This window comes from Sminthopsis crassicaudata, chromosome X, assembly GCF_048593235.1.
Source record: "Sminthopsis crassicaudata isolate SCR6 chromosome X, ASM4859323v1, whole genome shotgun sequence".
NCBI lineage: Eukaryota > Metazoa > Chordata > Mammalia > Dasyuromorphia > Dasyuridae > Sminthopsis > Sminthopsis crassicaudata.
Window position 1 is genome coordinate 34431077 of NC_133623.1, and position 17361 is coordinate 34448437.

The 17361-nt window shown below is 36.6% G+C and overlaps 1 long non-coding RNA gene across 5 annotated transcripts in view; it reads right to left on the reverse strand.

Moving 5' to 3' along the window:
* The window catches only part of LOC141548375 (uncharacterized), a 47969-nt gene extending 32549 nt beyond the window's left edge, over positions 1–15420 (reverse strand). For 2 of the 5 annotated variants that reach the window (XR_012483918.1, XR_012483917.1), the window contains exons 1-2: positions 14547–15303; positions 10764–10878 (exon numbers count right to left, since the gene is read on the reverse strand). This is a non-coding gene — a long non-coding RNA (uncharacterized LOC141548375). The other 3 variants (XR_012483919.1, XR_012483920.1, XR_012483921.1) reach the window with 3 other exon arrangements.
* Between the last annotated feature and the right edge of the window lie 1941 nt (positions 15421–17361).

The window sequence follows — 17361 nt, forward strand, 5'->3', positions numbered from 1 at the left end:
GCTTGGAAAGGCTATTTTTGTCTAGGTATGGGTTTGATAACATGGTCCCTGAGCTCACTTCCAAATTTGAGATTCTTTTAGCTTTTCAAATTAATATTGATCTTTTAATGATTACTCTTTGAATTTGAATGAATACTATTTTCCCCTTCTGCACTTGGAATTGATAGAGACATCAATTTGAATCTCACTTCTATTACCTACTAGCTGTATGATTATGGGAAGGTCACCCCTCTGAGCTTTCCTCATCTGTAAAATGGGGAGAATAATGACTGTAGAACACATATTTATCTTTTAGGGTTATTGTGGGATTCAAGGGAGAGCATGAATATAAAAGCATTTTCTATACCTTAAAGTACTATATAAACATCTGGTGTTATTTTTATTCTGCAGCAAGTTCTAAATTTACCTAATGGCACTCACAATTAGCCCAAATATTTTCATCGTGTCCTTAGGGATGGTATATCAAATAATTTACTGTTATCTAGTTAGACGTCATATGCAGAATTCCCTGATGTCTCAGTCTAATTATCTTGCCATCAAAGGACATAAATATGTGAAGAAATTTAATTAGTCATGCTGGCTTTTAGTGATTACTGTTTTTCTTTCTAAATGTTCAAAAACTATCACTTTAATAATGTTTTAGAAATTTGTTGGAGAAAATATATAGAGAATTTATAAGAAGAGCAGTAATGAATTGAACCAGCTACACCCAGCAAAAGAACTCTGGGAGTTGACTATGAACCACTACATAGAATTCCCAATCCCTCTATTTTTGTCCACCTGTATTTTTGATTTCCTTCACAGGCTAATTGTACACTATTTCAAAGTCCAATTCTTTTTGTACAGCAAAATAACTGTATAGACATGTGTGTATGTGTGTGTATATATATAGTATTTAACTTATACTTTAACATATTTAACATGTATTGGTCAACCTGCCATCTGGGGGAAGGAGTGGGGTGAAGGAAGGGGAAAATTGGAACAAAAGGCTTTGCAATTGTCAGTGCTGGAAAATTACCCATGCATAGATCTTGTAAATACAAAGCTATAATTTAAAAAAAAAAAAAAAAGAAAAGAAATTTTCTTGAGAGAAAAGTCAGATTCACTGACCAACAATTTGCATACTTGACACTCTTGAGATATCTATCTATCTATCTATCTATCTATCTATCTATCTATCTATCTATCTATCTAACTGAAGACCTTTTCCTTTCTTTAATATTGAGACACCTCTTTATGCTACAGTATCTTTTAGTAGCCAGTTCTTTAGTACTCCAAAATATCACTCATTTGGGCGTGATGAACTGAAATTGTTGGGGACAAGTAGATGCTCCCTTATCATCTCATTTATTTATGGGTTTAATTTCTTGTTAACTGTTTTTGTTCTCTTCTTCCTAATCTAAGCTTCACTCTGCTTGGAAGAAAAATCCAACAGCAAAAATCTGAATAGTTCTGTCTTGTCACCTGTATCTTTTGTCATCATTCTATTCATACTTAGTAGTAGTCAATTTATTTTTTTGATTCTCCTCTTTCAGTAAGATGGTTTAAAGGATGTTTTTTGTTGCCCCAAGCATTAATTTACAGGCTAAACTCATTCTGTGTTTGAGGATTCCTGACTGTGTTCTTATAAAAATCCTAATGGCCCAGTGGATAAAGCACTGGGGCCTGGAGTCAGGGAGACCTCAGTTCAAACCTAGCTTCAGATAGTTACTAGCTGTGTGACCCTGAGCAGTAATCTCTTAATCTCAGGGCAGCCCAGTTTCCTCAGCTGTAAAATGGAAATAATAATAGGACCTATCTTGCAGGGTTGGTGTGAGTATCAGGTGAAATAATATTTATAAAGGGTTTCATACAATGACTGGCACATGGTTGTTGTCCTTCCCTCTCAGAGGCCCAAAATGATATCAGTATGTTAGAATTGAGGTACATAGTAGTTCTTTATGTAAATATTAGTATTTAGTATTATTATTAGCGCATTCTAGTCTGTCTCAATTTCTTTACATTATTCACAAATGTGAGGTTGGTGGATGAATTGACTGTGTGGCTCTTTTTTCCTCTTTATCCAGTTCTACTATATGAAAACACTTTGTTTTTATCAATGGCCCATCATTATTGCTATTATTATTGTGCAGTACAGGCAAATTTCTCTTCCATCCCCTTTGTTGGTAGAGCTTTGAGGAATGCTTATCTACAGATGCCTTCTCTTGCTTCTATCTTGCTCTCTTTCCCAAACCTTGGAAAATAAAAGAAACTAGTGTTCCCTCCCAGGCCTGTGAGGCCAATATCAAATTATCCTCAGAGGAAGCTCAACTCTATAAAACCTTGGGGACAGATGTAGCCTTGGGGCAAAATACAAAAATTGATATCTCTATTGGAAAGAGGTTCCAACCTGATAAATCTTGGCATGCCCTTGGTCACATCCTTGCTGGAAGTTTACATGACCTCCTCTATTTAATACGTTTGTATGTGTTTCTGGGGCCATGGAGGGTTAAAGGAAAGTGAGAGAACGGGATTTTGTGGTAGCTGAGGTTAGGAAGGAAGAGGTGTATTAGACATAGAACAGTACAAAATCAGGAAGCTTGCCTCATTTTTACTTTTTCCAGCTGTGTGACTGTGGCTATGAACTGCTATATGAAAAGGTCTATTCATACTGCTTATGTGAGCTACCATTCATTTGCCCCAACCTATGTACTTTCCAGTTGTTGGTTATTTTTTTACTCTATTTTGATCGATGGTCTTAGGAATGCAAGAAACTACATAGGTACACCCAAGTTGGCAAACGGTATCTAAGCATGCTGCTGCTTTCCTGGAATTTTAAAATAGATGTGTGTTCTGGTCCCATAACTCTTGTTCCTGTACTCTGTAGAGTTCAGCCAAACTGGCCTTCTCTCTCTTCATCTCTCATAATATTTCATGTCCCATCACTGTACCTTGCACATTCCTCTATGCCTGGAATGCCCTTCCTCCTCAACTCTGCCTTATAGAATTTTCTCTTCTTTCCAGACACAAAGCAAGCGCCACCTTCTATACAAAGCCTTTCTTTATCTCCCCAATTTCTAGTATCTTCCTTCACTAACGTCCTTGTATTATTTAATGTTTTATATATATATCTTTATTATGAATTTATACATGTATATGTATATTGAGAGTTAACTCAATGAAGTAGAAAGAGCCAACAAAAACTGGGTTCAACCACCACCACCTCAGAACCATATATACTGACTTATGAGACCTTGGACAAGAATCTTAACCTCTCAGTGCTCTTGGCAATTCTCTGAGACTATAGGTTTCAGAGAAGCAACCTACCTGCATTAACAGTAGGAGTTTTCTTCTCTGGGAGAATGCCAGATATGCCAATATGCCAATCAAATCACTTGTCCAATTCTTGTCCCCTTTTGTTTAGGTTATTTCTTCTGATAGAAGTAACCTTCTGAAGATAAGGAAGATAAGGACTTTTTCATTATTATCTCTCTTTCCTCAATGTCCTTCATGCATAGTAGGCGCTAACAAACACTTGTCAATGTATTGATTCATAATGGTCATGGTTAAATCATTTTAAAATAATCTTTTAAATATCTTAATGAAATTGCCATTCTTGCCTCTTAATGAAGCTGCCATTCCTTTAATTTAATTTTTTAAACCTCTTAATGAAATTGCCATTTATAATACTGGAAGTCTTTCCTACACACCAGGCCGAAAGCATGATGCTGTTTTACTAGTTGTGGGGTAGGTGGTTTACCAAAAAATGGGATTATGGGGCTCCTGTTTTGGATCTCTTTCATGTGGTGATTGGTGGATTCTTTCCATTTCTACTTTACCCTCTGGATCTAAGATATCAGGACAGTTTTACTTGATAGTTTCCTGAAACATAATGTCTAGGCTCCTTCTTTGATTATGGCCAATAATTCTTAAATTATTTCTCTGCCATCTATTTTCTAGATCTGTTGTTTTCCTTGTGAGATATTTCACATTTTCTTCTATTTTTAAATTTTTGACTTTATTTTCTTGTTTCTTGATGTCTTCTAGAGAATTAGCTTCTACTTGCCCTATTATAATTTTTAAGGAATTATTTTCCTCAGTGAGATTTTTAAAAAACTTTTCTTTCCCATTTGGCTAATTTGGCTTTTTAAGGAACTATTTTCTTCAGTGGATTTTTGTGCCTCTTTTATCATTAGGCCAGTTCTGTTTTTTTTAAAAGATGATGTTTTCTTCAACATTTTTTGTTCATTTTTATTGATCTTTTTCTTTAATTCTTTCCAAAGTTGGGGCAGCCAGTTAGTGCAGTGGATAGAGCACCAGCCCTGAAGTCAGGAAGACCTAAGTTCAAATCTGGCCTCAGACATTTAACACTTCCTAGCTGTGTGACTGTGGACAAGTCACTTAACCCCAATTGCCTCAGCAAAAAAAAAAAAAAAAAAAAAAATTCCTTCTTGTTGGATTGGGATCCAATTTGCATTTTTCTTTGAATATTTTTGTAATTGTTTTCACATTGGTTGTTTCTTTTGAGTTCATGTGTGGGTCTTCCCTGCATTGTAGTAGCATTTTATAGTCAGATTTTTTTTTGTTGTTATTGGCTCATTTTTCCAGCCTATTTCTTAACTTTGGATTTTGTGTTAAAGTTGGGCTCTGTTCCTCTGGAGTGCCTAAGCTTTAGGCTTCTTCACACTGCTTTTTTCAAAGCTAGTTCTTGTAGTTTCCAAGTTTTTGATGCTACCAAGGTGGTGGAATCCTGAGAAAAGTATAATCATTGCTTTCATTATCTACACTCTGGTAGGTACGACTCCTGGTTCCTTTTAGCCACAAGTGGTAGTGCTCCTTTTTGCCTTGGAACTATGATTAGGGCCCCTGATCGCTTGTGTCTGACACCAGCACAAATCTTTACCCTCGAACTGCAACCTAGAACTATGTATGAGCAAAAGAATTGCCAGTCAGTCCCAGCTATGCTCAGTGCTAGCAAAGGGTTCCTTTAGTCTCTTTCTGACCTGTTGATATTTTTAGTGGTTTTGGGCTTAGAGTTCCTGAAGCTGCTGCTGTTTGGATCACTGTTGTTGTCACTATGTGTGTGGACTCTTGACAGATTTCCACCCTAATATCATAGCCTTTCACTGATCTCTAAAATTTTCTTAGGTAGGAAAAAATGTCTCATCCTGACTTTTTTTTGACTCTGCTGCTCCACAGCTTTGCTTCTAAAAATGTTGTGGTCTGGAAAGACTTGTACAAACTGATGGTGTCAGCAACATTGTGTGACGATCAACTATGTATGACGTATGTCTTTTCATCAACACAATGATGCACGGCAAGCACAAAGGACTCACAAAGAAAAATGCTATCCATATACAGGGAAAGAACTGATGGACTCTGAATGCAGATAGAAATAAACTTTTAAAACTTTGTTTTTTCATGTTTTTTAATTTTTTATTTGTTTCTTCTTTAACAACTGTGACTAATATGTAGATCTGTTTTACATGGCAGCATATGCATAACCTATCAAATAATATATCAAATTGTCTACTACTTTAGGAAAAGGGGAGGGGGAGGAAGAGAGAAGTTTACATCTCAAATCTTGTAATAATGAATGTTAAAATTGTATTGATGTAAAATTGGGAAAAAATTTAAAGCATAAAACAAGGATATGGGGGTCAAGATTGGCAAGTGTCCTAAAATATGCTCAGTGAAATCCATAATAATTTGAAAGATGTCTGTTTAGTCATCTACAATATGGATGGTGGACCCCCAAAACCTTCATATTAACCAGAAAATGACATATAGCTACACGAGAACTTCATTGAGCTTGTTCATTAATAAGAAATATCTCAATGGATACAACTAAATGTCTCAGTGTCTGAGCCATTAATTGCTGTTTAGTAGAACTCTTCTATGGTCTGGATTGATTGGTCAGGCATAAGGGACAAAGGAGATTAGTATACAAGTGAAAATTAAATTGGAAAAATAATATGAAGGTGACCCTAAATATGCATTGCATGTTGCAAAGAGAATTCTCCTTTTTATGTCTTCTTTGGCTTTAATTTGACATTTAGAATCCTATTTTCCTTATTCCTCTGTCCTCTAGCAGTTCTTTCAGATGCTTTTTCCTCTGTGTTGAAAGATTTGAATATCCATTCTAGGAAGAATTTTTTGAGGATTGTATTGTACGTAGTAGTTGCTTAACCATGGGGATATGAATTAGAGTAGGGTAATCCTAAGGAAATGTTCTACCAGGAGCTGCTTCCTAGGCCAATCACCAGGACTTCTAAAATATGCTCAAGTAGTACTGTTGACACCCTCATCTGAACTTCCTGGTGTGTCCAGCAATGAGAATATTGCATTAATCAAATATTATCCTTGTAGCTCAAGAGGCCTAGGAGAGGAAGTGGAGCAATTAGGCCTCTCTTGGGGGAGGGGGTTGGGGGAGGGTAGTGCTGGAATTGAGTTTGTTATATAGTCGGCTATTATTACTTCTATTATTGTGGTTTTAGTGAGTCAAGTTTTGCTTTTGCTCGTAATATAAAGTCCAATTGAATTTTAATAATTGGTTCTAAAGCAGTAGGAAGAATTTCCATTAGAATAGGGATATAGCCATAATGACATAGAGTCTTAACACCTTTGAGGGTAATGGGTAAAGATAGCACTGAGGAAAATGCAGAATGCTCCACTGAAACAAGAAAATTGTCATCTGTGGGAACTTATCACAATGGGTAGTATATATACAGATACACAATTGTCCACATGCTATAGATGGACAGTGACCTGGGTGTCAGAACTGAAGAGGAAGGTGAGGAAACAAGATTGTATTTGGTAAACTATGTAGTGCCTTCCAGAATTTTCAACTTGCTTGTCCCACTGCAGCAAAATCCCATCTTTTTTAAGACTTACATTGTTGTCCTGCTGCTTGTGGTTGTGAATTGTGGGACATTATTGTCTCTGAAGAATCAAAACTACAGACTCACAGGGTGATGTAAAGATGTATGGTGGGTGTAAGTAGACCACAGCATATTTAGGTGTTGATTTGTGTGTAAAGAATGTTATCAGAGATGTTATGGGCATATATGACCAGAAGAATAGATTGCTGAGACTAACACAATGGATAGAAAGTCTGAGCACTCATATTGAAAGAACCAAAGGAAAGTGTTGAAGCTATTGGTGGTACTTTTTGGGAAGAGTTATGTGGAAAAGAAGGAGTCTAGGAGGAGTTAATGGTACCTACATTGGTGAGTTCACTAATATATCTCAGTCAGAATTGTATGACTATTCCTTGTAATACTGAGTTTATGGTGGAGCGTTGGGATGGAATTTTTAATTTTCCAGTTGTATTTCTAAAGGAGCTTTTAAAGTCAGGATTAAAGGCCAACAGAAAAAGAAGTGGAAGAAGTCACTTTTAGGACCCTTTATTTGAAATCTTAGTGACCTAATCCTTAAGTATACTTGTGTTATGTATATTTATGAGAAATGAAGAGCGGGAGAACTTTTATTTGGAAAGAACGTCTTGGAATTATGAGTTCTCTAAGAATATTTTAACATCACATTTTAAAGTGATGTTCTTGTCCACCCACAGTGGTGGTGATGTTTCAGTGTTGTCTAGTTTTTCGCAACAAAATTTGGATTTTTTTTGAGCAAAGGAAAATACTGGAGTGGTTTGCCATTTCCTTCTCCAGCTCATTTCACAAATGAGAAAACAGAGGGAAACAGGGTGAAGTGACTTGCCCAGGGTCACACAGCTAAGAAGTGCTTGAGGCCATATTTGAATTCAGATCCTCCTCACTCCAAGGTCAGTGCTCTATTTACTGCAGTGCCACCTAGCTTCCCTGTCCCACACAGTAAAACTCATGATCTGGTTTGTTTCCTCAACATCAGTTTGCCAGTGTGTTTTTGTGAAAGATACCTAGTACCAATGACCTTATTTGTAGCACTAGGGACAAAAGAAAGTGCTAAGAAAACTATAAAAAAAATGACTCCTGGAGATCTCACTTAAAAGTGACCTGCTTGCTCCCTTGAATATTGTAGAGCTAATTAAAGTCAGCATTTTAAGAAAGAAAGAGCTGGCAAGAAAAGGTAGTCACTTGTTATCATTGCATATGTCACCAGGGATTACTATTTTATTTATGGCTAAAAGGCTGTTGAAAGGCAAGGAAAGAAAAATTCTATTTCCAAATGGCACCAACAAATCAAATCCATGCTAAATCTTGATTTGCACTGGGTAATTCTGCCAAAGCTTGTTGAAATGTGTTCATTTGTGACAGTTTGGGAAATGTACCTTAAAAGAAAAAAAGGAAAGTATGAGATGTATCTGTTAGTTAACCCAAGGGAGTGTAACCTTTCCATTTGATTACATTTTTACAACCTTTAGGTTTAAGAAGAGGTGACAGGGAAGGTAGAACATTTCAGGATGCTTAAGTTTGTTGGGGATAATCATGTTGCCATCTCAGAAGTAGCCTCTGGTTTTTGCCTGGACCAGTCAGATTTCAAAAGGAAATCTGACTACCTTCTACCATGGAGCCTCCATTAGCACGCAGTCAGGAAAATATTAATTAGTGAACTGATTTTAAATCACATGCACCTAGATAGATTTGGGAGCCTAATACCTTATTGTAATGAGGCTCCCAGGGGAACAGCCATCACGGATGAATTGCGGCTGAGTTGGATTTTATTTTAAAAATTCCTGCTAAGAAGGAGGAAAAAAGTCTCAGCAGTAAGAATTCAATTTTTCTTTATAATAGAAAAACTTTCTAAAATAAAGGCTGAGATATTTCTTCTAACTGGAGAAGGTACCTGTCTTAGGGCTGCATTTTTTTTCTTCTCATCAATGTTGGACTTCAAATCCTAGTAAACACTTTTTGTTTGACCCCTTTTTATCTGAAGTTAATACTTCTTAAATAAGATGGAAAAGAATATTGAATTTGCAAAGTTGTACTTTCTCTAGTCTCTTAACATTATACTATCTGCCCACAAGCTATAAGCCCTTTTTTGTTATTTTTCTCTAACTGTACCTTAAAAATATAGTTTTATTTTGCTTCACATTTTCTACATATCTCAGTTCTCCGGTTTCACTGATGATATTCTCAAAGATTTATGCTAGTCATCTTTATCCTTCATTACTGATATGCCCTTCCTCCAAAGGTTGTTGTTATTTTCTGATTTCAGCTTATCAGAGAACTTCCTGTGTGGCTACATTGATCATGGAAAATGAATGAATGAATAAATGTTGATTAACTGCTTACCATGTGCCAAATATCACACTAAGATCATAGATACTAAAGTGAGACACCCCCTGTTTCCTAGCATTTTGTATTCTAATAAAAGGAAAGAACACATATAGAAGTGGTGGCATGGAAAGCGTAACTAGATTTGAGAAGTCACAAAGAAGATGAGAAGAGCCCCAGAAGAATTGATTGACATGTCTCTTCTAGTTTCTGTAGCTGCATTTTGTTGATTGTGGGTCTAAAGCTGAAAACTGAGGCAGGAGAGAGGTGAGATAGAAAGGGAAAGGAGGGGAATGGGGAAGGAAGAGAGGTTATATGTACAGAGGTAGATTGATAGTAAGAAAATTGTGAGTTGAGAATGTGCTGCATGACTGCAGGCTGGCTACATAGGAGCTGTCTGAGGTAGCCAGCAGGACGATGTGACCCTCAGGGTTGTAGAGCTTAAATCCCCCAGTTCATGGCTTCTGGTGGTCTAGCAGATAAGTACCAAGACAGATGGCAAAATCTGGCAGTTTGGCGGGTACAACAGGAGGCATGAAGTATTGCAAGATGTTGAAGATGGAATGTGAAGCCTGGTTGAGGTCAATTAGATATATAATGAACCAAAATGTGCATTTGCCAAATCAGAACAGTGTGGGCTGCACAATGAGAAATGCAGAGCTTGAAAGGGCATGATTTCTGACTGCGTGGTGCTATAGAGTATGTTAGAGACCCTAATGTATACTTTTCATAGGATGATGAAATTTCAGCTAAGGAAGGTACCTCAGAGGTCACCTGGTACTGACTAGGAAGCTCCCTTGCTCCCTTCCTGACAAGTGTTTATCTAGCCTTTGAGTGAGAATTCATTCCCACCAGGGGGCATCCTAGCTACATCCTGAGGCAGCCGATTCTACTTGGGGACAGCTCTCATGATTAGGAAGGTTTTTCCAGGCATGAAGCTGAGAATCTTCATCTCTGAACTTGCTACCTATAACACCTACTTCTGTTCTCTGTTATCAAATGGAATAAGTCTAATCACATCTTTCTATATCACAGAAATTCAAATACTTGAAGACTAAAATGTTGTCCCTCCTTAGTCCTCTCTTTATAATTCTTTTATTTTTAAAATAAATTTTTATTTATGTCTTTAAAAATATTATATGTTTCCCACTGTATACCCTCCTCCCTCTAAGACTTAAAGATATTCATTATAATGCAGAATTTTTTAAAAAGGGGGGATAGTTCAGCAAAATGGCTTCAAAAAAAATCTGACATATACAGTGCTTTCTCATCTCTTCTTTGAGGTCAAGTTTGATCATTATAATTTAGCAAGGTTCAGTTTTTATTGTTTAGTGTTTTTTTTTCCATTTGCATTATTGTAATCATTGTATATGTTGTCTTCCTAGCTCTCTTTACTCCATTTTGTATCTGTTTATAAATCTTCTTTGTATTCATCATATTACTTTTTTCTTATAGTAAGGAATATTCCATTACATTGATATTCCACAAAGTAGTAAATGTAAGGTAGGGTCAAGATCAGGATTCTGACTCATGTATATTTTATTGTCTTCCCCGAATCTTTCTTACCTTCTGGTGAGATATCTCTCCCTGAAAAGAATCTGGAATGTGTGTGATCTTTCTTGAAACTGGAAGACAAAATAATCAGGATCTCTCCTCTTCCATGTTCTCTCCAACACTATCCCTAACAAAGGCATAACAACATGAAGTAGTCAATTCCTACCAATGAGAAGTCTTATTCTTGCAACCTGGGGTTCAAGCACATTTACATATTATGTATATACTTGTATGTATATATGATGTTTCCCCCAACAGGGTATAAGCTATTTGAGCAGGAAATTTTTCAGTTTTTGTCTTTGAATCCCCAGAGTTTATCACAGGATCGTTGTACATAAGTGTTTAATATATGCTTGCTGATTGGTAGAAATCCTGTGTTACACACTTTTGCAAATACTTCTTTATTTTACCAGTTAGAAAATAATATATCTTTTTCAAAAGTAATTTTAATTAAATTTTTTGTCAGAGGAAAGAGTAGATTTCCTTATGTTTCCTAGGCTAGAAGAATGGTCACCACTCACAAATCTAATTCCATTATTGATCAGCACAGGGGCTTTGACTGACTCATTTTCTGCCCTGGGCTGGTTTGCTTCTCCTTAGACAGCCTGTTGGGCCCTATTTCCTACCACTCATCATACTGACACAGAACCAAGGACAGATATCTGATTGTCTAACCTATTACAGCTTAGAAGTTCCAAACTCTATGGTCTACCAGCCTCAGCCTATGCTCCTTATATCCCTTCCCACCTGCCAGACAGCCATCTCATATAATATCCCTTCATACAGATCTTTCCATGCTTCTCTATATTTCATCACATCTGTTATTTCTTATGGTGCTGTAATATTCTATTGCATTCATGTACCAAATTTGTTTCTCCAAATATAAATACATATGGAAGGGAAGCAATGGGGTTCTTATTTCTAGGACTGGGTCAACAGGAAGCATATTTTAGAGCAAGAAACAGAGAGAGAAGGTTTCCTACTATGTGCCAACAAAGTAGAAAATTAGAAAATTAACTCGTTTTGGAGAAGGAATTGCCTATCTGGTGATGAGGCTTACATGATACAAAAATGAATAGCAAGGAAGAGATACATGTGGGTATTCTATATACCAGTAGGGTCAAATTCAAAGAGAAACATGGACTACTAAACCATCCCTGTGGGCCATGTATTATTGACTTAGTTTTAAAATGTAATATTGTCTATTGTACTTTTATCTTGTTAAGTATTTCTCAGTTACATTTTGGTTCAAGCTAAAGTTGTTGGTTTTGCAGGCTTTCTTCCTGTTTGTCACCTCTGCTATACACTGTCACCAAATAAATATACATTTGGTTGTTTGAGACAGTAATTGCATAGATTAGAGGTATAATCACCATCAGGTCAAAGTATTGCCTTGGTTTTGGAATTTCTCTTTCTAGTTCATTCCTGGCTTTGTAAACATTTGTCACAAATTCATTGTTCAGTCATTACAAGGCCTATTAAGTTATTTTCATCAATATTCTGCTCTTACTATTCTATCTCCTACCATTTTGTTTGTGCCTGTACCGTAGCATCTAACAGTCAATTATTCATCCCTTGTGTTTGTAAAAATCTTCCTAAGTCCCTCCAACGCTCCCACCTGTTTTTACCCTCTCCCCAGCATCCCATTCACATATAAAATACCATATAGTCATTGTAGTAAATCTGAACCTTGCATCATTGTGACAAACTGTTATCAGAGAGAGTAAAGCAATAGCACTATATGATGCGCCAATATAGAATACATAGAAGAGCAAAAAAAAAAAAAAAAACCTTGTCCTAAATTGCTGACTGGGACCTTTCAATGGATCACATCTGTGAGCCCTATTGTACAGCCTACAAATAAGTCTAGCCATTTGTTGTCCACTCCATGTTCAGTTTTCTAGGATTCCTCCCAACATACAGCATAGCTCATATCTTGGTCTATGGTTCAGTTATATTCTTCTAGTTTGAGAAATCACAAAGCAGGACATGTTTCTCTTGCCACATTTCATTTTTGGTGCTGGTGTCACTGTGGAAATCTTTTGATTTTATGTTCCTCTGTTGGTGCTCTCCTCTTACCCTGCCTGGAGCACCCTCACCCCATCTCATCTTAGAACTATTTGGTATCTGTACTCAATTGGAGTATCACTTGTGCTTAAGGATATAGATTTTAGCTGTATCTTCAAGCAGGGAAAAGAAATCAAACCAAAATCTAACAATAATAGTTCATAGTGGCATAGTACTTTGACATTTACAAAGCACTCTACCCATAATGGCTTTCAGTACTCACAACAACCCGGTGCCATAGGCATTGCAAATTATAACCAAGGATCAGAGAGGTCTGATGTCCTGCCCTAAATCCTACAGCCCACAAGTATAGAAGAGAAGGCTGGACAGAGCAAGTCTCTTCTGATTCTCATTCCACAACTCCTCCTAGTTCCTAGTAATTTTCACATGTAATTCTGTTATGTCATTCTTTCCAGTGCCTTACTGGGCATCAAAGTAAATGCTCTAATACCATAAGATTATAGAGACCAAGATCAGGGAGGCAGACTCTTTGTTCTTTTCTTCCATTGATAAATTCTCATTGATGAAACTATTTTCTTAAAGACTGGCACTCCTGCATTTTGGGAAGTCTTTGATCCCTACTTTCCAAAATCAATTCATATGAAAAAGAGTCTCGCCTTTTCAGCTAATGTGGAAAGGGGATTATTGTGTCCCATGTGTCATGTCTTTGAGGATGAAAAATTGCCATAATGGGGAAACAAGCTGTGAAGGCTGAAGAGGAATAGGAAGAAAGTTAGGGAGCCTTCCTATTTCTCTGGGTCAAAATCTAAGCACAAAGATTTGAAGACCAGGGCTATCACAGCTTCTGATCAACCAGCAACTTCCTGGAACTGCTTGGGTCTGGTGAAAATCCATCTTAGAACAGTCAGAGGAGGAGGCAGATACAGTACTATTGGGGCAGGATAAGATATCACAAAGGTCGAATTAAATTCTCCTTTTCTTCTCTTCACAAAGATTAGTAGTAATACTTTCAAATCTTAGGATGATTCATTTCATTAACACAGAAAGTGCCGGGACTGGAGGTAAACATCTTAGAATTGTTTGTTTTTTAGGCATTTTAGTAATTTTAGTAGCCAAATGTATCATTCACATTTTGTTTCCTGTTCCCACAAGCAAGTATAGAATCTCCACTGACAGAAATGAATGGCTGGATCACATATAATCAAGACTGGGCCTTTGTTGCCATTGTCTATCAAACATACAATCTTATCCATGCCCACCTTTGCCTGTATGGACCTGTATACCCTTTACCCAGACACCAAAAATTTCAGAAATTTGAAATCTTTTACCCTAGTAATAGTCCATCTTTGAATATTAAACCCATTAACTTAAATCTTCATAAATATCTCTGAATAATACAAGAATGTAAATTCGCTAAGGATACAAAATTATGATATTCATTGATCAAATTGGAGAGATTTGACACAGAGATAAATATGCAAATCATTGTTCATCAAAATGAAAGGTTATTCAGACTACCTATTTGAGGAACTTTAAACAATAAATCACATAAGTAACAGTCAAGCAGAAAAGACTGAGAAACAAGAATAAAAGGGAAGGAGAAGCATACATACACATACACACAGGGACAGGCACAAGCACACACACACACACACACACACACACACACACACACACGCACTCACTCTGATAGTTTACCAGGCAGACATGGAGCCTCAATTTTAAATGAAAACACATTCAGGAAAATAGGACATAGCAATAAAATACCTTTTCAGGATCCTGTCAGTCCGTTCTTGCTTGGAACTCCTGGTTTGTTAGAAAGAACTTGAGTCTCTTAACCTCTCAGCTCTCAGAAAGAGGAAAAGAGCTCCCAGGAAGAGAGAAGGAAGGGTAGGGATTAGTGCTCTCCACGCTCCCCTCCAAGCCAAAGAGAAAGAGAAAACACAAAAATAAAAGTAAAAATAAAAACAAAAAAATATAAAATCATTTTCTCTAAGACAAGAAGTAGCAATAAGAAAGAGAAAAAACTGGAAACAAGAGGCCATATCCAATCTCCTTCTGCCATAACCACTTTCAGGAGAGAATGAGAAGGGAAAATCAGGAACGTAATCTGGGTGCAAATTTCCAAAGTACTTTGTGTCTTGATCTGAAATTTAGCTATCAATGGTCAAAGATGAATCTAGAGACCAAGCTCAGAAAAAAAAAAGTATGGTACATAAAAGCACCCTTAGATCGGGAATGTTCCCTTTCCCTGTTGATGGCAGTTCATCTAATATGCCATTTAATTTCTGTTGATAAGAGGTCCAATTAAAATCTTATCTTGACCCCAATTTTTATCCCATTATAATTGGTACAAAATCCATATTTCACAAAATTGGGTCTGTAAAAAATTTCCTGAAGGCCAAAACACAAAAAATAGGATTAACTTTTGCTAACTTATCCTCCCATAAAAAATTCTAATGAATAAAATAACAAAATCTCTGACCACAATCCCACTGGTCTAGAATTTCTCTCTCACTGAAGTTGTTACCTCCTCCCTTCCCTTTGTGTACGATGAATCAAAAGTCCGATAAGTTTCTTTTTCAAGGTCCTTTGCACTTGGCAGCTTGCTAAATAAAGGAAAAGCAAATCATCCACCAAATTAACTCATAATTCACTGGTGACTACACATTAAACAGCAGACTCATGCACATGTCCTGAGATATGCTTGCTAAGATACTACACTCTCCCTGCCCCCAACCCAACTACCTTTGCAGCCTCTTTTTCCTTGTCTCTGTCTTAATTCTCAACTTCTTATAATGTGGTTTATGGTCCTAACTTTCAACTGAAACTGTTCTGTCAGAGGTTATCAGTGATGTTTTAAATTGAGAAGTGTAATGATCCTTTCTTAATTCTCAGTCCTTTTGACCTTTCTGAAGTTTTTACACTGTTTACCTTTCATTCCTCCTGCATACTTTTTTTAAATACCCAGAACATAACTTCCTCCTGGTCTCTAAGGTCTAAATGGAAAAGTGTGTGTGAAGAGGGAGTTGTCAATTAATTAAGGTAATCAAATGATCCCATCTCATTTAAAGTGTCAAGATATAACACTGTTTAATAAATCAGTGTTACCATACCCAAGTGGGAACACTTCTCCATTGAATCAATTAGTCCCCTCCAGCCTTCACTGCAAAATTTTATAACCTTTAAAGCATGGAGAGGATTTTGAATCTCCCATTTTTCCACAGACATTCTAGAGATATGACCAGAATACCTGGTCATAATAATGTGCATCTAACTCCAGACTGGGAGAGATGAGGAAAGCCCATTTAAGACCATATAAAGAATTCAATAGAAAATCTATATCATACTTAGAAGACACATGATGACGATTCTCACAAAAGGACTTTGAGACACCCAGAGCTGTTCCAAGAGAAGCCCTTTGCAATATCTATTCTAAACCTGAACCTATTTTCCCCTGGAGTCTGACTGGATTAATGGGATTATGTGTCACTAATTTTTTTTGGAGAAGGGAGGAATATTTATACCAATTGCTCTTACTATATTGCCTTAGTAAATAATTCTTTCTAAAAGCTAATTGATATGAACTGCTAATCATGAGGTAAAGTAAGCTGATGGGAACTCATGAATCATATAGATTAGAAAAGACATCTACAGCTCCTCATGCTTTCCACTGGAACCCTAAGGGTATATTGTATCATTCCTATGGGGGACTAGGTGGTCAGTGTAATTGGGAGTCAAGATAATAGCTCTAGGGTAAGTGCTACATTCATATCTATTGCTACCTCATCCTTTAGCTTTTTCAGTCAAGTACCAGTATCTCTAAAGGTTCTGTTGTAAGTTTTCTCTTTTCTTTCCGTATTCACTCCCATTGTAAGCTCATCAACCCCAAGGAGTTCAGTTGTCCTCTCTAAAGTGGAGACTCAGAAATCTATATGTTTGCTCCAATCTCTTTCCTCAACTCTTTTTTTCCTCTTTGTTATTTCCTTATGGAAATTTCTGTTTGGGTATCCCACAGGCATCTCAAACTCAATATGTTCAAACTGGAACTTCATGTCCTTCCCTATGAACTTGTCCCTACTACAGATTTCAGTATTTGAAAGATAGCACACTTTATTAACTGGTCACTGAGTATTTATTAAGTACCTACTTACTATGCATGTTCACATTGTGATATTGTTTGATTTTTACTTCACTAGGTTTTTCTTGACTCCTTTATAATTCAAGTTTCTCCTCAGGTTTGGTCTCTTCATCAGGAGCGCTTAAAAATCCTCTGTTCCATCACAAGTCTATCATTTTTCCTGTCAAATTCTTCTACTCTGTCTTGTATGTCAAATTATTTTTTGATATTAAGCATTTATATATAGAGTATTGTATTCTAAATTTTTCTTTCCTTATTACTAATTGCTACCAAATATTGTTTCATCTTGAATGTAGTTATTTGATACTCATATTCTTTCATTTTGGCTGCTTGAAATATTTTTTCTTTAATCTCGTAGCTGTGGATTCTGCCTATGATATTCCTGGGAATTTCATTTTTAGGCTTTCTTTAAGGAAGTGACTTGTGTATTCTTTCTATATT